A 23,710-nucleotide genomic window follows, 5' to 3' on the forward strand; every position below is an offset into this window, starting at 1 on the left:
AATCTTTGGACGATTTTAATTATAATATAAGTGCTAACACATCACATGTACAGGAATGTGGACATTTATCACGCGCAGTGGTAATGACCGCAATATTTTGGACAAAATGACGCGTACTTTTACGGTTTTACGTATTTATTTTAATTTAATTTTAACAAAATTTGTCTGCAATACCTTTAGAGCGTATAAATTGTAATTTCAAATTTATAATTTTTAATTTTTTTTATTTATTAATCAATTAATTTTATTATAACCTATTTATGAATTATCAACCATTTTTTTAACACGCTTTTATTAGGTCGACCTGTATGTAACTATATGTAATGGAATCTAAGGTAACTAATTTAACCATCTTCCAAGGATCGTAGCGTCATGAAAATTGGCAGCTGTATGTAGTTCTGATGACAATACAATAATATGGAGCCGAAATATATGAACCGGAACTTCATGGTGGAACATCGTATCATAGCTGTGTTTGAATTTGTTAGAAAAGTCTGGTAATGAACTTTGACCACGATTAGGTTTCAAGGTCTGATGATGAAGCCGTAAGATAGGCACTAGCATTCCATGATGGAATATCGTATCATAAGCGTGTTTTTCTAGTATTTTTTAAACTATTAATTTATTATCAATTATCAAATGCTCAGATAATTTTATGTTAATGTGTAGTGTTGAATCTATGTTATACACCTAATTTTTTTTTATTTTTATTGCAAACATTAATGTATACTTATCGATCGATATTGTCTGGAATAAATGATCCCATCAAAAACAATACTTGTCAAAAAAACCAAGTCTCGCAACTCAGTTGTTCTGCGGTAAAAAGTTGTGAGATCCATGTAATACAAGTCGGTTATTAATTTATTCAGTCTCTACTTAAGCGACTTTCTGTCTTAATACGTCCAGTCTCTAAGACCACGATCGTGGTCCATAACAATTGAAAATCAATTGTGTCTGGAATCTCCGTACTCGAAGCATTAAGTTGTTACGTAATAATTAACAGCATCTTATAGTGACGCATATCAATATTAAAATTCTTTAATGTTTTATATAAATATATTGAGACTTGGCCATCGCCTGAAAACACGTGTAAATTCAATCGCCTGAAAACACATGTAAATTCAATTATTTAGTGCTTCGAGAAAAGGATGGTACGGCCATGCTTTTTTGCTCGACTTGGTGGGGGCACTGCCGTGCCCCCAGATTTATTTATTATTTAATGTCACTTGAACCTATTTGTATACTGTCAAATGTGTTATATAAATAAATAATAAATACTATAGATTATTACACAAATTGACTAAGTCCCACAGTAAGCTCAATAAGGTTTGTGTTGTGGGTACTTAGACAACAACGGTTTATGTACTTTATAATTTATAAATACTTAAATATATAGAAAATACCCATGTCTCAGGAACAAATATCCATGCTCATCACACAAATAAATGCCCTTACCAGGATTTGAACCCCGGGACCATCGGCTTCAAATAGAATAGATATAGCGTAGGGGGTTTAATTTTTATTTTATTTAATTTATTTATTTATTTATTTAAACCTTTGGGAAACAAACAGGCAAAAACAACACATATAGTTAATCAGATTACACATTCATAAGCCAAACAGTTTCCACTAATGAATAATAACAATTATGTTGCTCAGAAATTAACATTAATATTAAAACATGCAAAACTCAAATAACACTAACTGTTGAAAACAATATTAACAAATTGGCAAGTATGCTGAAATATTAATATTTATGAGTAAGCGATTCAATCCGCAGGTCGCGGGTTCAAATCCTGGTTCGTATAGCTAGTGGTGAATATCAAATGGTGAAGGAAAAAAAAGGTGTATATGAAATCCCCGACCCACATTGGGTCAGCGTGGGGACTATAGCCCAAGCCCTCTCGAACATTTTTTTTAATACTACGTCGGTGGCAAACAAGCATACGGCCCGCCTGATGGTAAGTAGTCTCCGTAGCCTATGTACGCCCGCAACTCCAGATGAGTCACTTGCGCGTCGCCGACCCTAGAATTCCCCCCCCCCCCTCCCTCGTTGAGCTCTGGCAACCTTACTCACCGGCAGGAACACAACACTATGAGTAGGGTCTAGTGTTATTTGGCTCCGGTTTTCTGTAAGGTCTGCTCTGCTCTAGATCTGAAATGACATCCACTGGCTGTGCCCTACCACACAAAGCGAGAAGACATTCACAATGCCCATACCTCTCTTTTGGACGTAGTTTAAGGACGTACCCGGGTCCAGGACGTACCCATGAAAGGAGGCCTGTGCCCAGTAGTGGGACGTATATAGGCTGAATTATATAGTATTAGTAGTGTAGTAAAACACTGTATTGTACAAAAAAGAAACATAAAACAGGAAAGAACACACATCATTTGTACAAAGGCGAACTTATCCCTTTCAGGGATCTCTTCCAGTTAATCTTTGAGCAATTGAGGAAGAATTGTTATATTTAATAGTTGATACAGCTTGGCAAAAAGACAGGTTTTTGTATTACGAACGCCGCCCTGTTGAAATGAAACACTGTTTACACTCCATCTGTTCGTGTTTACAAATGGCCGCTATAAAGGGACGTCGAAATATACTCAATTTATCCGAAATGGCGATATGTTGCAACATCTGTGGCACTTTGGAATGTGCAAGAGCTCATGATATGTCAAATGTCGTATCAAAAGAGTATATATAATATGGAGTGTGGAATTAAATGGAGTGACATCTCTTATGGTAGAACTGTTGCAAAAGTGTCCAGCTGTCAGCTATAAATAATAGTTCCAAATTTCTTTAGAGTAGCGCTAGAGTAGCTAAGAACCTAGGCGTTATTGACGGAGTGAAGTGCGCTGTCTATGATTTGATTTTTGTGTTCAAGTATTCTAGGTATTGTAGCGCCACCTATTTATGGTTTTTTGATGACACTTTTTGGTACATGGAGATTTATTTCCTTACCTCCACCTTCCGTAATATATAGTCTGTCAAGCAATGTATGTCAGTAGCATTGTACAGCAAAGTGAAGTAGGGCAACACTCAAAAAGTAGTATTGCGATGGTATTGCGCTAAAAAAAGCAGCAATTTACATCGAACCAAAATATTTTATTATCATAATCTCAAATTTTACAAATATTTACGATCAACGAGCGTGATTGTATATTGTAGGCACCTAGACTTTGCTTAAGTTCATGCACAAACTTATTTTATATATTGATATTTAATAGTGACAGCAGAAATTTCTCCTGAAATAGCAACGATTCAGAATGTAAACAAACATGATGGCTGTCATTCACTATCTACATTCCACAGATAAAGCACAGATGACACGCGATTTTGGAATTATTCTAAAACAGATTACAGTGTTGCTAACCCGCGCTTTTTAGGGTTCCGTAGCCAAATGGCAAAAAACGGAACCCTTATAGATTCGTCATGTCCGTCTGTCTGTCCGATTATGTCACCGCCACTTTTTTCCGAAACTATAAGAACTATACTGTTCAAACTTGGTAAGTAGATGTATTCTATGAACCGCATTAGGATTTTTACACAAAAATAGAAAAAAAATTTTTTGGGGGTTCCCCATACTTAGAACTGAAACTCAATAAATCTTTATTCATCAAACCCATACGTGTGGGTATCTATGGATAGGTCTTCAAAAACGATATTTAGGTTCCTAATATCATTTTTTTTCTAAACTGAATAGTTGCGCGAGAGACACTTCCAAAGTGAAAAAATTTGTGCCCCCCCCCTGTAACTTCTAAAATAACAGAATGAAAAATCTAAAAAAAATATATGATATACATTACCATGCAAACTTCCATCGAAAATTGGTTTGAACGAGATCTAGTAAGTAGTTTTTTTTAATATGTCATAAAATTTCATCAAACCCATACGTGTGGGGTATCTATGGATAGGTCTTCAGAAATGATATTTAGGTTCCTAATATAATTTTTTTCTAAACTGAATAGTTTGCGCGAGAGACACTTCCAAAGTGATAAAATGTGTCCCCCCCCCCCCCTGTAACTTCTAAAATAACAGAATGAAAAATATATGATATACATTACCATGCAAACTTCAACCGAAAATTGGTTTAAACGAGATCTAGTAAGTAGTTTTTTTTAATACTTCATAAATGGTACGGAACCCATAGGCAAGTCCGACTCGCACTTGGCCGCTTTTTTATTCCAATTTGCCGCCTTTTGCTACTGACAAGATTTGCTTGCCCGATTAATTAATAATATAGGGTCATTGCGGTTGTTTCCGTCGAACTTGTTTAGATATTAAGAGGAAAGGCCAGCTGAGACCCCTTTCAGATTTGAGAATTTTAGGTGAATATCTTCCTCGCGCTGTCGGGGCTCCTAAGCCATCAAAAAATACAACCTAAAAAAATGTAACCCAGACGGACGAATCACTATTTCACTCATGTTTTCTGAAGGTATTCTCACAATCAACTTGAATTACCGCAATAAAACAAAACGAAAGATATTTCAATAAAATAATACGAAAATAATGAATTAACGAAAATCAATTGACAGTTCAATCGTCAACTTTTTTTTGTAAAAAAAAACTTTGTAAGATACGGTCCTAATTGCAGATACTACTATTTGTCAACTATAGTAGAGATCGTTAAAAGTAGTTAAGTAGAATTATTTACTGCGTAACAATTGCGTAAATTTGTATAAGTTCATTGTTTTGGTTGTATAATAAAATACGTAAAATATGGTGTTTTTATTAAATTTTAAACTTTTGTTTCATTAATTAATTATTACGAATGAAGATTCGTAGGGTGTTTTGGAACGATGCGGTCTGACTTATTTCGGGGGTCTATTATAAACCGTCAATATACCGTTGAATTACATATGCACTTTTTTGTCTCTTTCTTTTTGCTAATGACGTGAAAGGGACAAAGACAATAGAACCCAAATATTTCGAACTTGTATTAGGAAATTTTGAAATGACATTGGAATCTAAAGGTCAGTTGAATGTTATTTTGTCTCACTCATTGAGCAAAACGCGATTTTTCTCACTATTTTTAAACAGCAAATTACCCTTGTTAGAGCTGCTGACGTGAAAACACTTTTAATTAATAAACAATTTTGTACATATTTACTTTCTAAAACATGTGTAAATATTAAAACAAGGTAGGACAATTAAGAACTTTCCCAATCAGGGCGTATCGTCAGTTCATCACACTCTCACTTTGCGCCCGAGGGCAAACTCGGCACGTTTGGTAATTTTATCAAACACTCATTATTTATTCAGCCTTCAACATGTTTCGCAGAGCTTTAAATTGGTAGTGGAGTGGTAGGTGGACAGTATTTTATTAAAAACGAAAACATAGATACAAAATTAGAATAAAATCTAAAGTAAAATTAAAACTACGAAACTGTAAACTAAAAACCGCATCTAAATTGGTCCTTCCGTTTGTGAGCTACGTTTCATTCATTCATACGATAGGTGCCACAGAGACTTTTGGTCCTCCACACGTAAGAAAACTCATTTCCAACATTAGAATTATCAAATCTTCTCATGAAAATTGTATATTTTAGAGGTTTATCACGGGAACACGCGCATGTAACTCCTCTGGAGTTGCAGGCGTACATAGGCTACAGAGACTGCTTATCATAAAGCGGGCTGTATGCTTATTTTCCACCGACGTAGTATAAAAAAGTATACGAAAATTATGGTTTAAATCTCTATTCTTCTTCTTCTTCCTCGCGTTGTCTCGGCATTTTGCCACGACTCATGGGAGCCTGGGGTCCGCTTGACAACTAATCCCAAAATTTGGCGTAGGCTCCAGTTTTTACGAAAGCGACTGCCATCTGACCTTCCAACCCAGAGGGTAAACTAGGCCCTGTTGGGATTAGTCCGGTTTCCTCACGATGTTTTCCTTCACCGAAATGCGACTGGTAAATATGAAATGATATTTCGTACATAAGTTCCGAAAAACTCATTGGTACGAGCCGGGGTTTGAACCCGCGACCTCTGGATTGCAAGTCGCACGCTCTTACCGCTACCAGAAATCTCTATTCGAACTTACAAATTGATTTCAATTTGATCTTACTTTGAGATGAAAGCTGCACAATGTACCTAACGTTTCCCATCTGCAGTTTAATGTAATGTCCTAGAATAAGACCGTCTAGCCATTACATGGGTCCTAGGGGACCTAACTACGTAACTGAACATACATGATATTAAGGGAATTAAACACTAAACTGCACATAGGCAAGTATAGAATATTCATGGTGAAATTAACTAAAACTTTCTATTCGTCGACTGTAACGGTTGAATTAAGATTTCGTATACCAAACTTTGATTGCGTACTTTTCATGGGATCTCAACTCAACTATAATATTCATTTCGATACGCTGTAGACAACTATAAAAAATGAGTAATCACGTGTCGTCGCGCTCCCATAGAAAAGCGCGTTTATGTCTTTTGTACTAAATTTTTGTCTACTGAGATACTTAACAATTTTCATTATTATTTAGGTTTTATTGTAATAAAAGTATTATTTTAGATTGCTCGTAGAAAAAGTTGTGTATACAATTTGACGACCGGTCTGGCCTAGTGTGTAGTGACCCTGCCTACGAAGCTGATGGTCCTGGGTTCAAATCCTGGTACGGGCATGTATTCGTGTGATGAGCATGGATACTTGTTCCTGAGTCATGGGTGTTTTCTATGTATTTAAGTATTTATAAATATTTATATATTATATATATCGTTGTCTAAGTACCCTGAACACAAGCCTTATTGAGCTTACTGTGGGACTTAGTCAATTTGTGTAATAATGTCTTATAATATTAAAAAAAAAAGATATAATTAAGCTTTTCAATCTCTTACCTTACTTAAGAATAAGTAATAAATAATCAAACGTAAATTTTGAAAATTTTATTAATTTGTCAATTCATTATAAAATAATGTTAATTTTATAACTTCTGTTAGTCTGTTATCTAAAACTAATCTGGAAGAGAGAGGTCTCTTGACACAGGTATAGGTAAAAAACTTAAGTAAGTCACCTGTTGTATGTAGTTGTGACGTGTTCGAATAGACATTTGTTTTGTTTGTGTGTCTTTTAAACATGTATTGTCTATTCGAACACGTCACAACTACATACAACAGGTGACTTACTTAAGTTTTTTACCTATACTAGCTTCATACCTTATAGGAGGACATAACCATTGTTCGTCTTCCTAGTGTTGTCCCGGCATTTTGCCAGGCTCATGGGAACCTGGGGTCCGCTTGGCAACTAATCCCAATAATTAGCGTAGGCAATAGTTTTTACGAAAGCGACTGCCATCTGACCTTTAACCCAGAGGGTAAACTAGGCCTTATTTGGATTAGTCCGGTCTCCTCACGATGTTTTCTTTTACCGAAAAGCGACTGGTAAATTTCAAATGATATTTCGTACATAAGTTCTGAAAAACTCATTGGTACGAGCCGGGGTTTGAACCCGCGACCTCTGGATTGCAAGTCGCACGCTTTTTTGATGGAAAGTCACATATAAAATATAATTAAAAGACAATTAAAACCCGATTATGCGAAAATAATTTATGACAACATAAATTATGAATAATGTGTAAATTAAGTCAACGAGTTTTTAATAAACGGGTTTTTAACAAAGGATTCTGGAGATAATATTCATAAATTGGTGAACGAAATCGTTCAAGCGTAAACCGCGCTGCAATAAATATTATTTTGGTAAGCCAGCTGGCAATATTTGATAAATAATGTTTGGATAAAACGAATTTTGTTAAATAAATAAATAAATTTTATAGGACATTATTACGCAAATTGACTAAGCCCCACAGTAAGCTCAAGAAGGCTTGTGTAGTGGGTACTCGGACAACGATAGATATACAATATAAATACTTACATAGAAAACAACCAAGACTCAGTAACAAATATCTAAATATATTTAATAGTGTGTCTTTGAATTCTTTCATTAAGAAATTTAGCAATGAGATAGGTTATTTAATTGACTATGTCAAATTTTAGTAACTAAAAAATTTATGTTGATAATTAATATAAAAAAAAGCGGCCAAGTGCAAGTCGGACTCGCCCATGAAGGGTTCCGTACCATTTTAAAAAAAACTACTTACTAGATCTTGTTCAAACCAATTTTCGGTGGAAGTTTGCATGATAATGTATATCATATATTTTTTTTTAGATTTTTCATTCTGTTATTTTAGAAGTTACAGGGGTCGGACACACATTTTTTCACTTTGGAAGTGTCTCTCGCGCAAACTATTCAGTTTAGAAAAAAATTATATTAGAAACCTCAATATTATTTTTGAAGACCTATCCATATATACCCCACACGTATGGGTTTGATGAAATTTTTTTTTTTTTAATTATGTCGTATAAAAACTACTTACTAGATCTCGTTCAAACCAATTTTCGGTGGAAGTTTGCATGGCAATGTATATCATATATATTTTTTTGATTTTTCATTCTAATATTTTAGAAGTTACGGGGGGGGGGGGACACATTTTACCACTTTGGAAGTGTCTCTCGCGCAAACTATTCAGTTTAGAAAAAAAAATATATTAGAAACCTCAATATCATTTTTAAAGACCTATCCATAGATACCCCATACGTATGGGTTTGATGAAAAAAGATTTTTTGAGTTTCAGTTCTAAGTATGGGGAACCCCCAAAATTTATTGTTTTTTTTCTATATTTGTGTAAACATCTTAATGCGGTTCATAGAATACATCTACTTACCAAGTTTGAACAGTATAGCTCTTATTGTTTCGGAAAAAAGTGGCTGTGACATAATCGGACAGACAGACGGACATGACGAATCTATCAGGGTTCCGTTTTTTGCCATTTGGCTACGGAACTTTAAAAACGGCCATTTGAACCTCGAATCCCGTATTTTCAATGCAGTTGTTCCGTAAAACCGGAACCCAGATCTGGTCACCTACGTTTGAATAAAACTGTTCTGACCGATATAACACACAGTAGGTAGTGTCTAAACTAATTAACTTAATTACAAATTATAATCTATCTATGCTATTATCAAAGATAATTTGAAATAAATGGCGCCATCGCTCGAAAAGATGCCGCCATACGTTTGGCCTATGCTCTAGTAGATGGCGCCACTTTTTGATATTTAATATCAAAGGATCAAACTCAAATAGCGTTCTAAAAGTTTTAATCATGCGTCGAAAGATGGCAGTAAATTTACTGGGGCTACAAAGTTTACTCTGACAGTCCACCTCTAATTTAAATTATCTTTGCTATTATTACCTTATTTATACTAAATTATAAATTATCACAGTTCATAATAATTTTTTTTATTTGTTCCCAAACTTGATTCGGTAAAAAAAATTATTCGTGAAATTCTACCCGTAAGGGTTGAAACTGGGGTAGAAAGCCTTTTCGACGCGGCCGAAGTAACGGACGGAGGTTAGTATTTACATAAAAATAAAGACAAAGATTTATTTTCCAAGTAGGCATATTAAAATGCGCTTATGAACGTCAAATAAAGCTACGCCGGCTCTACACACCTAAATCCCTCCTAAATTGTAAGAGGGTATCCCAATATGGACCGGCAAGAAACTCGGCGGGACACTTTTCAAAATATTACATCTTATAAACTCATGTCACGCCTTTTTTAAACAATGCGGGTATGTTAAAAATGGCCGCTCGCCAAGAACTCATGTTCGCTTGCCTGCTCTTTGATACTATTCAATCCAAGCAGCCGTCTTATCTCTATAAGAAACTCCTATGGTTTGGAAAAAGTAGCATTCATCACCAAATGAGAGCCTCGCGAGCGATAGTGTTACAGGTTCCCCAGCACCGGTCTGCCGCTTTTAGAGGGAGTTTTCGGTACCGCGCAACAAAATGTTGGAATAATATACCACCTCCAATTCGTCAATCAAATAGCAAAGCTATTTTTAAAGTAAAATATCGACTTCAACTTCTTAATCAACAGAAACAACAATGTAAGCCTTAAACTCCTTTTCGCTTCATCCTCCTATAACTAAATACTTTGCCAACCGCGTTTTTATCTTTTTATCTTCATTACAATTTACCAAAAGTCCATAAGATAGAAAAAACAAGCACACACGCATATATATGTATACACTCACTCATATAATACTTACAAAGTACACGGCACACACACAAATTGCACAGTAGTTTTTCTTTATTTCTTGTACCAACTTAGGTGTTTAAAAAGCGTTGCCCATTTTTGTGTAAGGTACTGGCAGAATACCAGCGATGTGGCTTGCTGCATCATTATGCTGAGTCAGCGCCTTTTCTGTGCCACGACACATGGCGTATTAATTAACTAAAAAATGTTTTTATTAAATTAAGTTTGCATGTTTTTATTTTACACTTTTCTTGTTTGTTTGTTTTGATGCTAATGCCATGTATGTTGTGGGTATGAATAAAGAATGTATCTATCTATCTATCTATCTATAACTAACATGCATTAAATGAAAAAATAAAATTTTTATTAATATGGAATTTAAAAATAAGATAAAATATGTAAACAGTAGGTACTTTGTTATATAAATTTGATGCACTAGATTGCGAATGCAAGATGTTATCATTGCCAAACATCGCTATCTATGATGTAATAGCTTATTTTATTTTATACTATGTTTTGAGTAGTAGTTGGACTGGGTATGTCCTTAAACTACGTCCGATAGGTATGGGCACTGTGTTGCACATTTAACGAAATATAGTTATTGAATATGTCGCATAATTGACAGAAAATCAAATACAAACGCAATCCGCCACATGCTTCGTCAAAACACAAATATAATAATTATTATTGTTATTAAATTGCTTGACTTTAGAAGTACTTTATATATTTCGCTGTTTTAAGTGTATTTTTTATCTTTATTTATGTTAAATCTCCGAATGTTGTTTATAATAATTATGTATAACATATTTTTAAATGTGACATCCTTAGGTTAGTTAGGATATTTATCAGTCTTTTGTCAAATGTTATTTTAAATTTCATTTTGAATGTTACGCATGATTTAGGCTAAGTTTATTTTATTGTATAAAATTTTGCATGATACTTGTACTTGTATCTTATAATAGCAAATAAAGAAACAAACAAACAAACAATGTCTGGGGAAGTATCTCCACCTTACAGAAAACAGCAGCCAAATAACACTAGACCCTACTCATAGTGTTGTTGCCGGTGAGTTAGGTTGCCCGAGCTCAACGAGGGTGCGGAGTGTTAGATATAGGTAACTCCTCTGGAGTTGCAGGCGTCCATAGGCTACGGAGACTGCTTACCACCAGACTTAGTATAAAATAAATGTTAGCAAATTGAGGTTTTGCTTATAAAAATAAATGACGAAAATTCCCTCCGTTTGTTATTGCGTAGTGTCCCCACGTCACTTCCATTTGATATATTGAGGAAAAGGATGAAAATAGCACAACCCAAGCAGAACATAATAAATAAGAACATTTTATTGTATTTACTTATACCAAAGAAAATTTGAAATAGAGGTGTATTGTCAAAGAAAACTTTGTAGCCACGTAAATTTACTGCCATCTTTCGAGACATGATTAAAACTTTTAGAACGCCATTTGACTTTGATCCTTATTCTTTCACTGATATGTGTTCAATTTGTAAGGTATCAAAAAGTGGCGCCATCTTACCGGGCACTCATTAAGGTTATGGCGCCATCGCTCGAAACGATGCTACTATACTTTGTCCTTTGATCTATTAGATGGCGCCACTTTTTAATATTTAACAAATTTAACTCACATCAATAAAATAATAAGGATTAAAGTCAAATGGCGTTCTAAAAGTTTTAATTATGTGTCTAAAGATGGCAGTAAATTTACGTGGCTATAAAGTTTACTATAACAATACACCCCTTTTTCAAATTCTCTTTACTTTTATGTTTTGTTTTCACTGGCTCAGTGACCCAAACAGGATCTTGGCCTCTGACACAAGAGAGCGCCACTCTGCCCTATCCTGCGCCACTTCACGCCAGTTGGGTATTCCGAGGGCGAACAGGTCTTACTTTTATGTAAGTACCTGGGCGACCGAGCTTTGCTCGGTTATAACTATTTATTGTAATATGGTGGTGTATAGGTGATAATCTTAACTACATTTTTTTACTTAATTAAACTTGTCTAAAACAATAATAATTAAAAAATTATACATAAACTTGAACATATAAAAAAAAAAACAAAAGTTAGTCACCGGGCGAGATACGAACCCGTAACACTCGCTTAGCAGTCCGCGTCTTAACCCGCTGGACCAGACGGACAGTGGCCGGCAACACGAAATTAGCGACCATATTCTGCGTCGAAAGAAAAACTCATGAAAACTCGAAAACACGCGTTTTCCCAAACATAAGACTAATCTAGATCGATTGTTTACCCCCAAAAACCCCCATATACCAAATTTCAGCAAAATCGTTAGAGCCGTTTCCGAGATCCCGGAAATATATATATTTATATATATACAAGAATTGCTCGTTTAAAGGTATAAGATATAATAAAATGACAACCGGTCTGGCCTAGTGGGTAGTGACCCTGCCTATGAAGCCTATGGTCCTGGGTTCGAATCCCGGTATTTGTGTAATGAGCATAAATATTTGTTCTTGAATCATGGGTGTTTTTTTAATGTATTTAAGTATTTGTAAGTACAAATAATATATATATCGTTGTCTGAGTACCCACAACACAAGCCTTCTTGAGCTTAATATTACAGATCAGCCTTTCTGACTGGTGTATTTAAACATTATGTTTTTTACTTTCTGTCCTCATTGACTGGCGTACGAGGGCATTATGTAAATGTAGCTATTACCTGCGACCAGAATGTCAATTGAGCAATTATGGAGGTAGCCATTAGGCCGACGTGTACATGGTTTCCTGTGCAGCCTAATTGGGACTGCCGGCAAAAGACAGCTAGGGATATAAGAGGAATTTATTCAAAACCTGACTTATCACAAAAAAAAACAAAGTTAAAGTTAATGTTAATAGTGGCATAATGCCACTATGCATTTTTTTATTTTTTTTTTATACTACGTCGGTGGCAAACAAGCATACGGCCCGCCTGATGGTAAGCAGTCTCCGTAGCCTATGTAAGCCTGCAACTCCAGAGGAGTTACATGCGCGTTGCCGACCCTAAACCCGCCCCCCCTCGTGAAGCTCTGGCAACCTTACTCACCAGCAGGAACACAACACTATGAGTAGGGTCTAGTCTAGTGTTATTTGGCTGCTGTTTTCTGTAAGGTGGAGGTACTTTCCTAGTTGGGCTCTGCTCTAGATCTGGAATGACATCCACTGTGCTGTGCCCTACCACACAAAGCGAGATGACATTCACAATGCCCATACCTCTCTTTTGGACGCAGTTTAAGGACGTACCAGGGTCCAAAAATTTATGTTTGTGGCATAATGTGGCATTGGATGGAGCAGGTCAGATCTACGTTGACCTGTGTCAAGTAGGTCTGATTGGCATAACTTTTGTAAATAATATAGGTTTTAAGTTAATTTTACTAACCAATATGGAATTGTGGGTCTGAAATAAAGATATTTTATACTACGTCGGTGGCAAACAAGTAAGCAGTATCCGTAGCCTATGTACGCCTGCAACTCCAGAGGAGTTACATGCGCGTTGCCGACCCTAACCCCCTCCCACCCTCGTTGAGCTCTGGCAACCTTACTCACCGGCAGGAACACAACATATTGAATTTGTATGGTTTATAAAACATTAAAATTTGATAATTATTTTTAGTTATCATATAATTATTATAGATATAATGTTATACAAACACAAAAATCTTAACCTAAACTGAACTAAATCCTAAATCTAACCGACACGAAAACTATCCGCACAACTCGCCCCGCGCCCCTCCTGACGCAAAGGAGCCCATCACGCTCGCCGCGTTGCCACGTTGACCACCTCTGCATCAAAAACGACCCGCAGCGAGGGTCATGACCACACTCCCGCATGCGTCTGCCCACTTCCCCAATAAATGTCGGCCTCATCACACCAACAGCCCGTGGTTTCTACCGCAAGAGGGACAAATATAATAATAATAAATAAATTCTTTGTTTGGAAAAAAAAAATACGCCGCATACTTCGGCCGCTTTCGAACCGACGCCAGCTCAGCTGCTGCTCCCGCCGAACGCACGGTTCGGTTAATATGAGAAGTGTTAACGCACGGTAGCGTCCCACAGCAGACATCTGCCCCTCTCCCACGGGACCAAGGTCAACCCGTCTGGCCTCTACATTAAACTCTCTCTGACATCAAAATTGCACCCATATAAAATGTTTTGTTATTACATTTGTATATGTTATTTTCCATAGTATTTCGATATTGTATAGCGGTATTATATGCAAAAAGTTTCAGTAAAATTTATTGTGAGATTTTTTTTGAGAACATAATGTCTATTATATGGGATTTGTACAACTCTAAATTGCTTAAGAAGCTGGAGAGCCTGTGTTAAAAGGTAGGTAGTGCCCTTACGCTTCGGTTTGCTCGTCTTGGCGGGGGCACCGTACCGTGCCCCCAGATTTGTTAGTTTGAAAATTAATGGCACCATACATCCCATGACTGGAGCAAAAAACCGTACTTTTAATTGGTTAATAATAATGAAACCAAATGCAGTAGGTTTCATTAAATACGTAGAAAACATGAAGGATGAATTTGGACATTCAACTTTTAACGCATAAAGCGGTAGAAATTTTACAGATGTCGGTGAAATATCAAAAATACTCCAAATTTTCTCTTAAATGTCCCATGATTGTTTCCGTTAACATACGCAGATGTAGGATCCTAATTTCCGATATCGGATCGGACAATTTGAATACGATCTAAGGGTAATTTGTGTACCTATTTATCATAAATATTTGTTCCTGAGTTATGAAATATGGTTGTTTTCTATATATTTATATATCTATTCCATACATAATATCGTCGTCTCGTGACGAAAACACAATACTTATTGAGCGTATAATGTAGATTTTTGCGTTTTTTCGTAAAGTAATCCTACCGACTGCGCCATGTTAAAGACAAAAAGTACAATTTCCATTTTTTTTTTTAAATAACAGTTATTGGGTTATTAAGACACAGAATCATGAGAAAGTATTCATAAAATCAAAGAAAAAGTTGTCCCTGGTTTTTTATACAAATTCTGGATGTCAGCTTTGTGACGGTCCATACAAAACGCATGTGAATGTGCGTCACAAAACTGACATTTCTTTCGATATTTCACTTCATTCTGATCAAAAATAACCAAAAAAATTGATGTTTTTTTTTTAAAAAAAAAGGTTTTTTTTTTAAATACTCTTAAAGTAGGTACTTGGGAAGCGATAATCAGAAAAAACGACTATCAGATGACTAACTTCATTCTTTTTCGATTTTATTCGATTCGATTTCGAAATTAATTGTATGTAATGCCATACTACTGATACATACATATAAAATATAATTATATGAAGTAATAAATAGAAAGGGAACAAAGAAATTCTTGCAGAGTCTACAAGAGTTAGACCAAGCTAAGTTTGCAGTGGTTTTTATAGCCCAAACGACGCAAGTGTTATTTAAACGTCAGTTTTCTATGAAATTATAAGTCTGACTGGTCGGTCTGACTCTAGTAAATAATTATACACGTTATTAACAAATATTGTTATTTAAAATTTAAATATTGCGATATCATCGACAAAATATTGATTCATAACATCAATACTTTTCAACGTTCGTCCAAAATGCAACAGGCGAAATTCAAACATCGAACGTTTTAAACTCTAAGAAACGCCCAAGACATTCCATTTTCAAATTGTACTCGCACCAACCTGGTTCGTAGACTTGTTGATGTAATATGAGCTTTAAACGTATGCTCAAACAAGTGGTTTTCGCGTGGCGGGCGAGCGCGCGGCCGCCCCGCGTGAGGTTGGCTTCGGACTGAGGGTTCAACGTTGACGTAGAGGGTTTGTGACTGGATTGATGTGAGAAAGAGATAGTTTATACAGGGTGTGGCGTGGTAAGGACGATTTTTAGGGTTCCGTAGCCAAATGGCAAAAAACGGAACCCTTATGGATTCGTCATGTCTGTCTGTCCGTCCGTATATCACAGCCACTTTTTTCCGAAACTATAAGAACTATACTGTTGGAACTTGGTAAGTTAATGTATTCTGTGAACCGGATTAAGATTTTCACACAAAAATAGAAAAAAAAAACAGTAAATTTTGGGGGTTCCCCATACTTAGAACTGAAACTCTAAAAATTTTTTGGGGGCCTAGCGTGAAAATCGTAATTTCGTTATGTAGCTCTATGTTATGTTCTCTTGCATTTTCGAGCGATAGAGACGCAGATAATCAAATTTAGATCTTCATGTTAAAATGAGTATGAAATACATATTTAGATGGCATAATAATATGTCGGGACAACGCTAGGAAGATGTTTTTTTATACCTCGACGGTGGCAAACAAGCATACGACCCGCCTGATGGTAAGCAGTCACCGCCGCCTATGGACGCCTGCAACTCCAGAGGTGTTTAATGCGCGTTGCCGACCCTTTAACAAACCTTTACACTCCTTTTTTGAAGAACCACATACTGTAGACCCATGTTGTAGATGGCATGAATGACTTAAGGTTCTATGAAAAGTATCCAAGTTTTTTTTTCTCTGAATACGCTTGGGAGGCGCCAGTGAGTATATATTTAGGTATTTTCAAAATCGTGTTAAGCTTTTAAAGTCCACGTCATATTTAATTATTTTCTTTACCCTCTTCTTCTTCCGGCCTTGCCCTATTTCTATTTGAGGTCGACACTCTTAATCCTCCTTCTCCAGAGATATCGTTTCTGGGTCTAAAGTATTATTTGAGACAGCTACAATGCCACAGATAAACACAAAGATACACATCTCTCCTTCCTTGCCGTATCCGGCAATGGCGACTCCATCAACAATTCTTATCCGGATTATGAAATGCCCTTATGTGGCTCGCAAAACCAAACTTTTTTTGAAGATGCGGTCACACGATGTGCAATGGAGTTGTCCAGAGTTGCGGGTGTATGTGTAGGAGGGCTTAGGTCGCGTCTTGCGGATATGACGCTTAGCATCTAGGTCTTCCAGACGCTGCTGCTCAAATTGAGCTACTTTCTTGTGAACACTAGAACGCCATTCCGATCTTTGCAATGCAATGCCCTCCCAGCAGTCAGTCGGTATCCCGCAAGCGACGAGGTGGCGTTTGAGAATGTCTTTATGTCACAGGTATTGGCCCCCCTGCTTCCGCTTTCCACAAGAGAGCTCCGAGTAGAAAATTGCTTTGGCACATATTACACATTATAAAGATACACATATTACCTAAACATATAACCACTTTTTGCGTGGTTAGAAAAAAATAATAAGAAAACTTGGTTCGCTTATACTATATGGAACCTAACAATCCTCCTAAACATAACAACACCCCACGCGCGAAAACGCGCTTGCGTGCTGCCATTTCAAATTTGGAAACTATTCCATCACAACACTCCATTCAAATTTGAACTATAACTTAAAGCACTAAAGTCCTTTTTTATTAGTACACTTTCAAGAAAGCCTGAAATACGAGCTAATAACAGAACGTAGCATTGGGAGTTACGACAAATTAAATTGTAATCTTAAGTCTTCTGCATAAAGCTTATTTTCAATTATTGAATTAAAATATTAACAGGGAAATTTGGAAATAAATAGATCTTTTTAATGACTTCAGCGTGCAGATTCTTATTTTAAACTCTATTCGTTGTGTTTATGGTTCAATTTCGTTTGTGGCTATGTCTACTTGAGGCGTTTTTCTTTAATAAGTTTAAGTAAGACATTATTCGGTTTCCCTCGCGGATTGTAAGAAATAATACTTGGTTAGAACTTTTATAGATTTCTTATCCCCTGGTACTTGGACGCTGTTAAATTTGGCTAAGCGTAACTTAGCGTTACGTTGAGGCATCAGTTTTATTGACCGAGCGTTAGCGAAGGTCTCTCTTTCAGCTCGGGTAAAAATTACTTTTCTCCTCTATAGGTCGCAATTCTCAACCTCATTATTTATGTTCGTCAATATCCCCATATCCCCGATTCATACGAAAACGATACGAAACTTGACCTAGATAATTATCAAGATAAAATTGAGAGCCCCTTACAAATTACATCAAAAATTTGGTGGCTTCACTTCTTAAATCCATCCTTGGGTCCTAAGGACCAATTCAAAGGAAATCTTTTGTTCACGCATCGCCGTATTTTACGAGTTGCACCTTCCACTATAATAACACGCAAATTAGACTAACGGCCTGATTCAAAGAATGAGAGATAACGATAAGTTGTGGTTTAGATAAGTTCTCATTTAGATATCGTTTGGATGTCGTATAATTGACAGAAACAGCTCGATTCGGGCAACCAATGTCACTTGGACGTTAGAAATATCGTAGATAGATCTTATTGGGATCACATCGGAACCGAAATAAACGTCAATTTAGACATGTCGTTTAGTTATAGATCTTTTAACGATCTTTCCAAGATCTTAAACGTGTCTTAATCATTCTTCGAATCGAGCCGTTATTTTCGAAAACAAAAGTGTACCATATTTCCCCAAGCGACCGTTTTTCCCTCACATACCCAAAAGTACCAGTACATAGAATATCCATTTCACCCCCCACACCCACCCATTGTTCTATTGTTCAAATTACGAAGCCTGGGCACGCATATGACTCAGCGTCTCCAGCGTCAATAATACCTATACATACATCGCTTTTTTACTAAGGAATTGGGTTGAAAGTTGTTGAGATACTTTTGACTATGTGTATCGAATTTTAACCGAATTTAATTTATTGGTAACAATTGATTTTTTTTGTATGAATTGTTAGAATAGGTATAGAATAGAATAGAATAGAATAATATTTATTTGTATAACACAGGTGATACAAAGGGCCTTAATATACAAATATAAACTTTGTGTTTTGCCTATGGGCGTACAAATTTGTTCCTTAACTAACTAACTTAAAACTAATTAAATTTAGTTATAAAAGATTATTAAATTAGGTATTACTAAACTGGACAAAAAAAAAATTAAATTAATAATTACAATTCATACAATTAAAATAAGAGAAAATCTAAATATCAATTCAAGAAACAACATACAATTCAACTCAATTCAAATAATATAGAAATAAATAGTTTACAATTTGATTTAAAAGTCAATGAAAAAGTCATTAATGGAGTAATATGTTTTACTAATTAGAAAAGTTTTTAGTTGCTTCTTAAATCGGTTTATGTTTTGAGTTTTTATATGTTCTGGAATTTTATTATATGTTTTGGAAGCCATTCCCAATATACTTTTATTCAGTAAGGCTTAGTGTTTAGTACTAGCTATATTATTCTGGTACTGTGACCTCACAGGAAGTCTGCGTTGCTCAGACACCATTGTGGAAAGTTGCGGGTTACTTTTGACGAAATTTGCCACTTCAAAAATATATAGTGCCGGAAAAGTTAAAATATTTAATGACTTCAAATATGGGACACAGCTTTCTCGCATTTTGATACCACAAGATATATATATTTTTAGATATGGAATTTCCTCAAGATTACCTATCATACTTACTCCGTTGGCTCAGCGACCCAAAATGAGACTTGGCCTCCGACACAAGACAGCGCCACTTTTCTCGGTCCTGTGCGACCTCTTGCCAATTGTCGACTCAAAGCTCGCGCAGATCCGCCTCCACCATGTCGCTCCAGCGATACCTAGGGCGTCCGATAGGACGTCCTGCTAGGCGACCCAGGTACGCTCTTTTTACGTTCCGATCTTCGTCCATTCTCTCAAGGTGGCCCAACCAACGGAGTCTGTGGGCTTTACTTTCTTCCATGGTGTTAGGTTCAGCCACTAGGTATTTAAGAGGCTGTCAATACCTAAAGCGCGCACACTGTCTATTTGTATCGGCGTAAATGAGATAGCACTGTCGCATGTTACTGGGCCTGGGCAAGGGAATAATAAGAAAAATATTTAAATAAAAAAAAGTGAATTGTTAGTGTAATATTTTACTCAATAGCGGTTTAGATATAAATGTTTTAAAATTGTGATTTTAATTGCAGACCCATAAGTCAAAACAATAAAGACATAAAACCGTTTAATTGTGATTTTAAGACGAATCTGCAATTATTTTCTATCGAGCCGATTTCGTTCAATCATGTATCGAGTACAACCACGGTCTTTGAAATATAATTAATATGAACATATATTTTTCTTACTTGACTAAAACAAATAGTCTTTCTTAAAAAGCTGTTTAAGTAACATCAATTTCAAGGGCATTGGGTGTTGACAGCCTCTTAATCTCACGGTTCTTAAGGACTCATATCATACCAAACTTTTTTGATTTATTGATCGTTTCTTTTAAGTTTAACTTGTCTGTTTTTAATTATATTTTATCTCTAGCACTTAGAGACTTTTGCATCTCTAAAGAATTTTAGTATTTGTTGTTCGTATTTTTTTATCGTAGTTTTTTTGGTAATTCGACATTTAGAGACTGGGTACATCGCTAATAAAGTAAAGTATTTCATTGATTCCAAATTTGCAATTTTATTAAATTGTAAAAAAATTACAGGTATAAGTGCCTCTGTGGCCTATTTGCTGAATAAATGTTTGTTTGTTTGATACTTTGCCAACAGGGGGGGCTAGCTATGATGACAATCCTCGATAGAAAACAGCAATTGGAACAAAAGTGACCGCGGCCGGCAAAACGTCCCAATTTAATACTACGTCGGTGGCACATACGGCCCGCCTGATGGTAAGCAGTCACCGTAGCCTATGTACGCCTGCAACTCCGTACGCAACCGCAGCCAAATAACACTAGACCCTACTCATAGTGTTGTGTTCCTGCCGGCGAGTAAGGTTGCCAAAGCTCAACGAGGGTGCGGAGTATTAGGGTCGGCAACGTGCATGTAACTTTACTGGAGTTGCAAGCGTATGGCTATGGAGACTGCTTAACATCCGGCGGGTATGCTTGTTTGCCACCAACGTAGTATAAAAAAAAAGATAATCACTGTTTTTTTTGAAGCCAGGCAGTTTGGGAGGCAATGTTGACCAAGTTTTACGTAAGTACGTGATTATGCACCCAATAAGCAAGGCGTCAAAAAATTAATTGCCACTCATATCAAGGGTCCTTTTAGAACCGCCCGTACGGCTTCACGCGTAACGGCCGTAACTTATGTAAAAGAAGTTTGAATTTGGAATCTTTTGCGCGGGAATACGGTTAATAGTTGAATGGGGTTTTCAATGGATGATACGCCTGTTATGCAGCATGGAGTTTTTGCTGATAACAAAGGCATTTTTAGTTTAAGTGTCTCTTGATTTAATAATAAAGACCAATCATCATTCGCTTGCCCTTATCCCATTCATTTGGGGTCGGCGCAGCATGTCTTTTTCTTCCATATCTTTCTGTCACCCGTCATCTCATCGTTCACTCGCGTTCGTTTCATGTCATCTCTCACACAATCCATCCACCTTTTCCTAGGTTTTCCTCTCCCGTTCCATCCCTCCACATTCATTCGTAATACCTTTCTCGTCACATGACTTTCATCCCTCCGCATCACATGCCCATACCACGCTAGGCGATTTGCTCTTACTTTATCTATAATAATCAAGACCAATAATTAACATAAAATTATAAATAAATATATAAATATTTGAGGATCGACCTGGCCCTAATTTAATAATGGCTTGTTTCACAATGTCCAAGTAAAGTATTGGATGGCTAATTAACAAATAAATTAACTGCCAGAGAAAACTTTCTACAAAAATTAGCACTTTATCTACCAGTTAACCTTATTTGAAGATTGTGAAACGCCAACGATGACTTTATTCGTCAGATAAGTGGCAAGTAGCTTATTCAGGACTTTACTTGGACATTGTGAAACAGGTCCTAAGCTAAACTTGTACTATTGGTACTAGGCGACAATATATTTATTTATTTATTTATTCATTTTAATTAACACAGTATAACAGTTAAAACTAAAGCACTGTGAAATTACATATTGAACCTAGACAATCTAGACATGTATAATTGGAAAGAGTTGACATGAAACATCAAAATACTAATTAGAATACAGGTGACACTTATAACACAGAGGAGGGACGAATATCCATCATCTCGCTGAACCTCAGACATTCATCACGCACTGACATCCATCTACTTGCAAACACATCACATTCAGGCGCTGATGCGAGGAGTGAATTCAAGCTGCGTAAAGCTCGAACAAAAGGGGCGTTCCTGCGCGACACAGTTCGGGAACCCGTATATATATTCGTATACATGCCTTAATACATATAAGAAATAACATAAATCAGGAAGAAATGTTCATGATGAACACACAAATAAATGCCCTTACCGAGATCCGAACCCAGAACCACCAGCTTAGCAAGCAGGGTCACTATATACCAACTTGGCTAGAAAGCCGTTAATTTTACAGGCTGTTTAGTTAAGGAATAGATATTTTTTACAGAATTATGAATTTTTACTCAAATAATTCACTACTTAATCGAAAGATATTACATTTTCCAAACTTGACGATAGTTAAATTGATTTGAAAAATTATTATATGAAAATATTAAAGGCTATTACGGCCCGATTCTAAGAATGAGATACAATAACGATAAGTTCTGGTTTAGATAAGTTCTCATTTAGATATCCGTTTGTATGTCGTATAATTGACAGAAGCAGCTCGATTCGGGCAACCAATGTCACTTTGACGTTAGAAATATCGTAGATAGATCCTATTGGGATCACAGCGGAATCGAAATAAACGTCAATTTTGACATGTCGTTCAGTTATCGATCTTTTAAAGATCTCTCCAAGATCTTAAACGTGTCTTAATCATTCTTCTAAACGGGCCGCTAGACACTATCATGTCAGGGTCTGAGGCAAAAAATTGTATTTATGTATTTATTCAACGTTTTTGCAAAAATACAAAAAATAATGTACAAATGGCGGACTTAATGGCCTAATGGCATTCTCTACCAGTCCATCGGGCTAAACAGAGACATGTAAAAATGATGCAAAGAGAACCAAAGATATTTAATAGAGCTATCGAAAACAACTGAGAAACTTGACATTTGACGTATTTTTTTGAAGCTCAATATGGATTTTATTGTGAGCTCTTAGAGAACGATAAACATAATAAATACATAATAACAGCGCCACGTACGTCGGCAGTCGAGTACCGTTTTAAGGCAACGAAGCTTGCTTAGTTGACTAAGTAAGGTACCAGATTGAAAAGCTCTCTATTTTATCACGATTGTACAAAATATTTTTTCTACGAGTCATTTAAGATAATACTTTTTTTTTATATAAACCCTAAATAATTAATAAAAATTCATGTGTTTCAGTAGACATAAACGCGCGACTCCCGCCCCACGCCTCGCGTCCCGCGCCCGCGCGGTGGCACGTGTGTGGTAATTTTTTTTTACAGTTGACTACAGCGTATCGAAATGAATCTTACGCAATTATAGTTTGGTATACGAAATCTTAATTCAACCATTACAGTCGACGAGTAGAAAAAAATATAAATATAGGTATAATATATCAAGTATGATGACATGAAATGAAACGAACGCGAGTGAACGATGAGATGACGGGTGACAGAAAGATATGGAAGGAAAAGACATGCTGCGCCGACCCCAAATGAATGGGATAAGGGCAAGCGAATGATGATAGATAGATAGATAAATCATTTATTTGGCAGCTGCAAAAACACACAATAT

At 36.2% G+C, this 23,710-nt stretch overlaps 1 protein-coding gene across 2 annotated transcripts in view; it reads right to left on the minus strand.

Moving 5' to 3' along the window:
• The window catches only part of LOC133532467 (Kv channel-interacting protein 4-like), a 77,091-nt gene extending 60,653 nt beyond the window's left edge, over positions 1-16,438 (minus strand). For both annotated transcript variants that reach the window (XM_061871162.1, XM_061871161.1), the window contains exon 1: positions 15,788-16,438. The gene's annotated coding sequence lies outside the window, so the exon portion shown is untranslated. The remainder of the gene's footprint in view (positions 1-15,787) is intronic.
• Between the last annotated feature and the right edge of the window lie 7,272 nt (positions 16,439-23,710).

Source organism: Cydia pomonella, chromosome 27 (assembly GCF_033807575.1).
Source record: "Cydia pomonella isolate Wapato2018A chromosome 27, ilCydPomo1, whole genome shotgun sequence".
In the NCBI taxonomy this organism is placed as follows: Eukaryota; Metazoa; Arthropoda; class Insecta; order Lepidoptera; family Tortricidae; genus Cydia; species Cydia pomonella.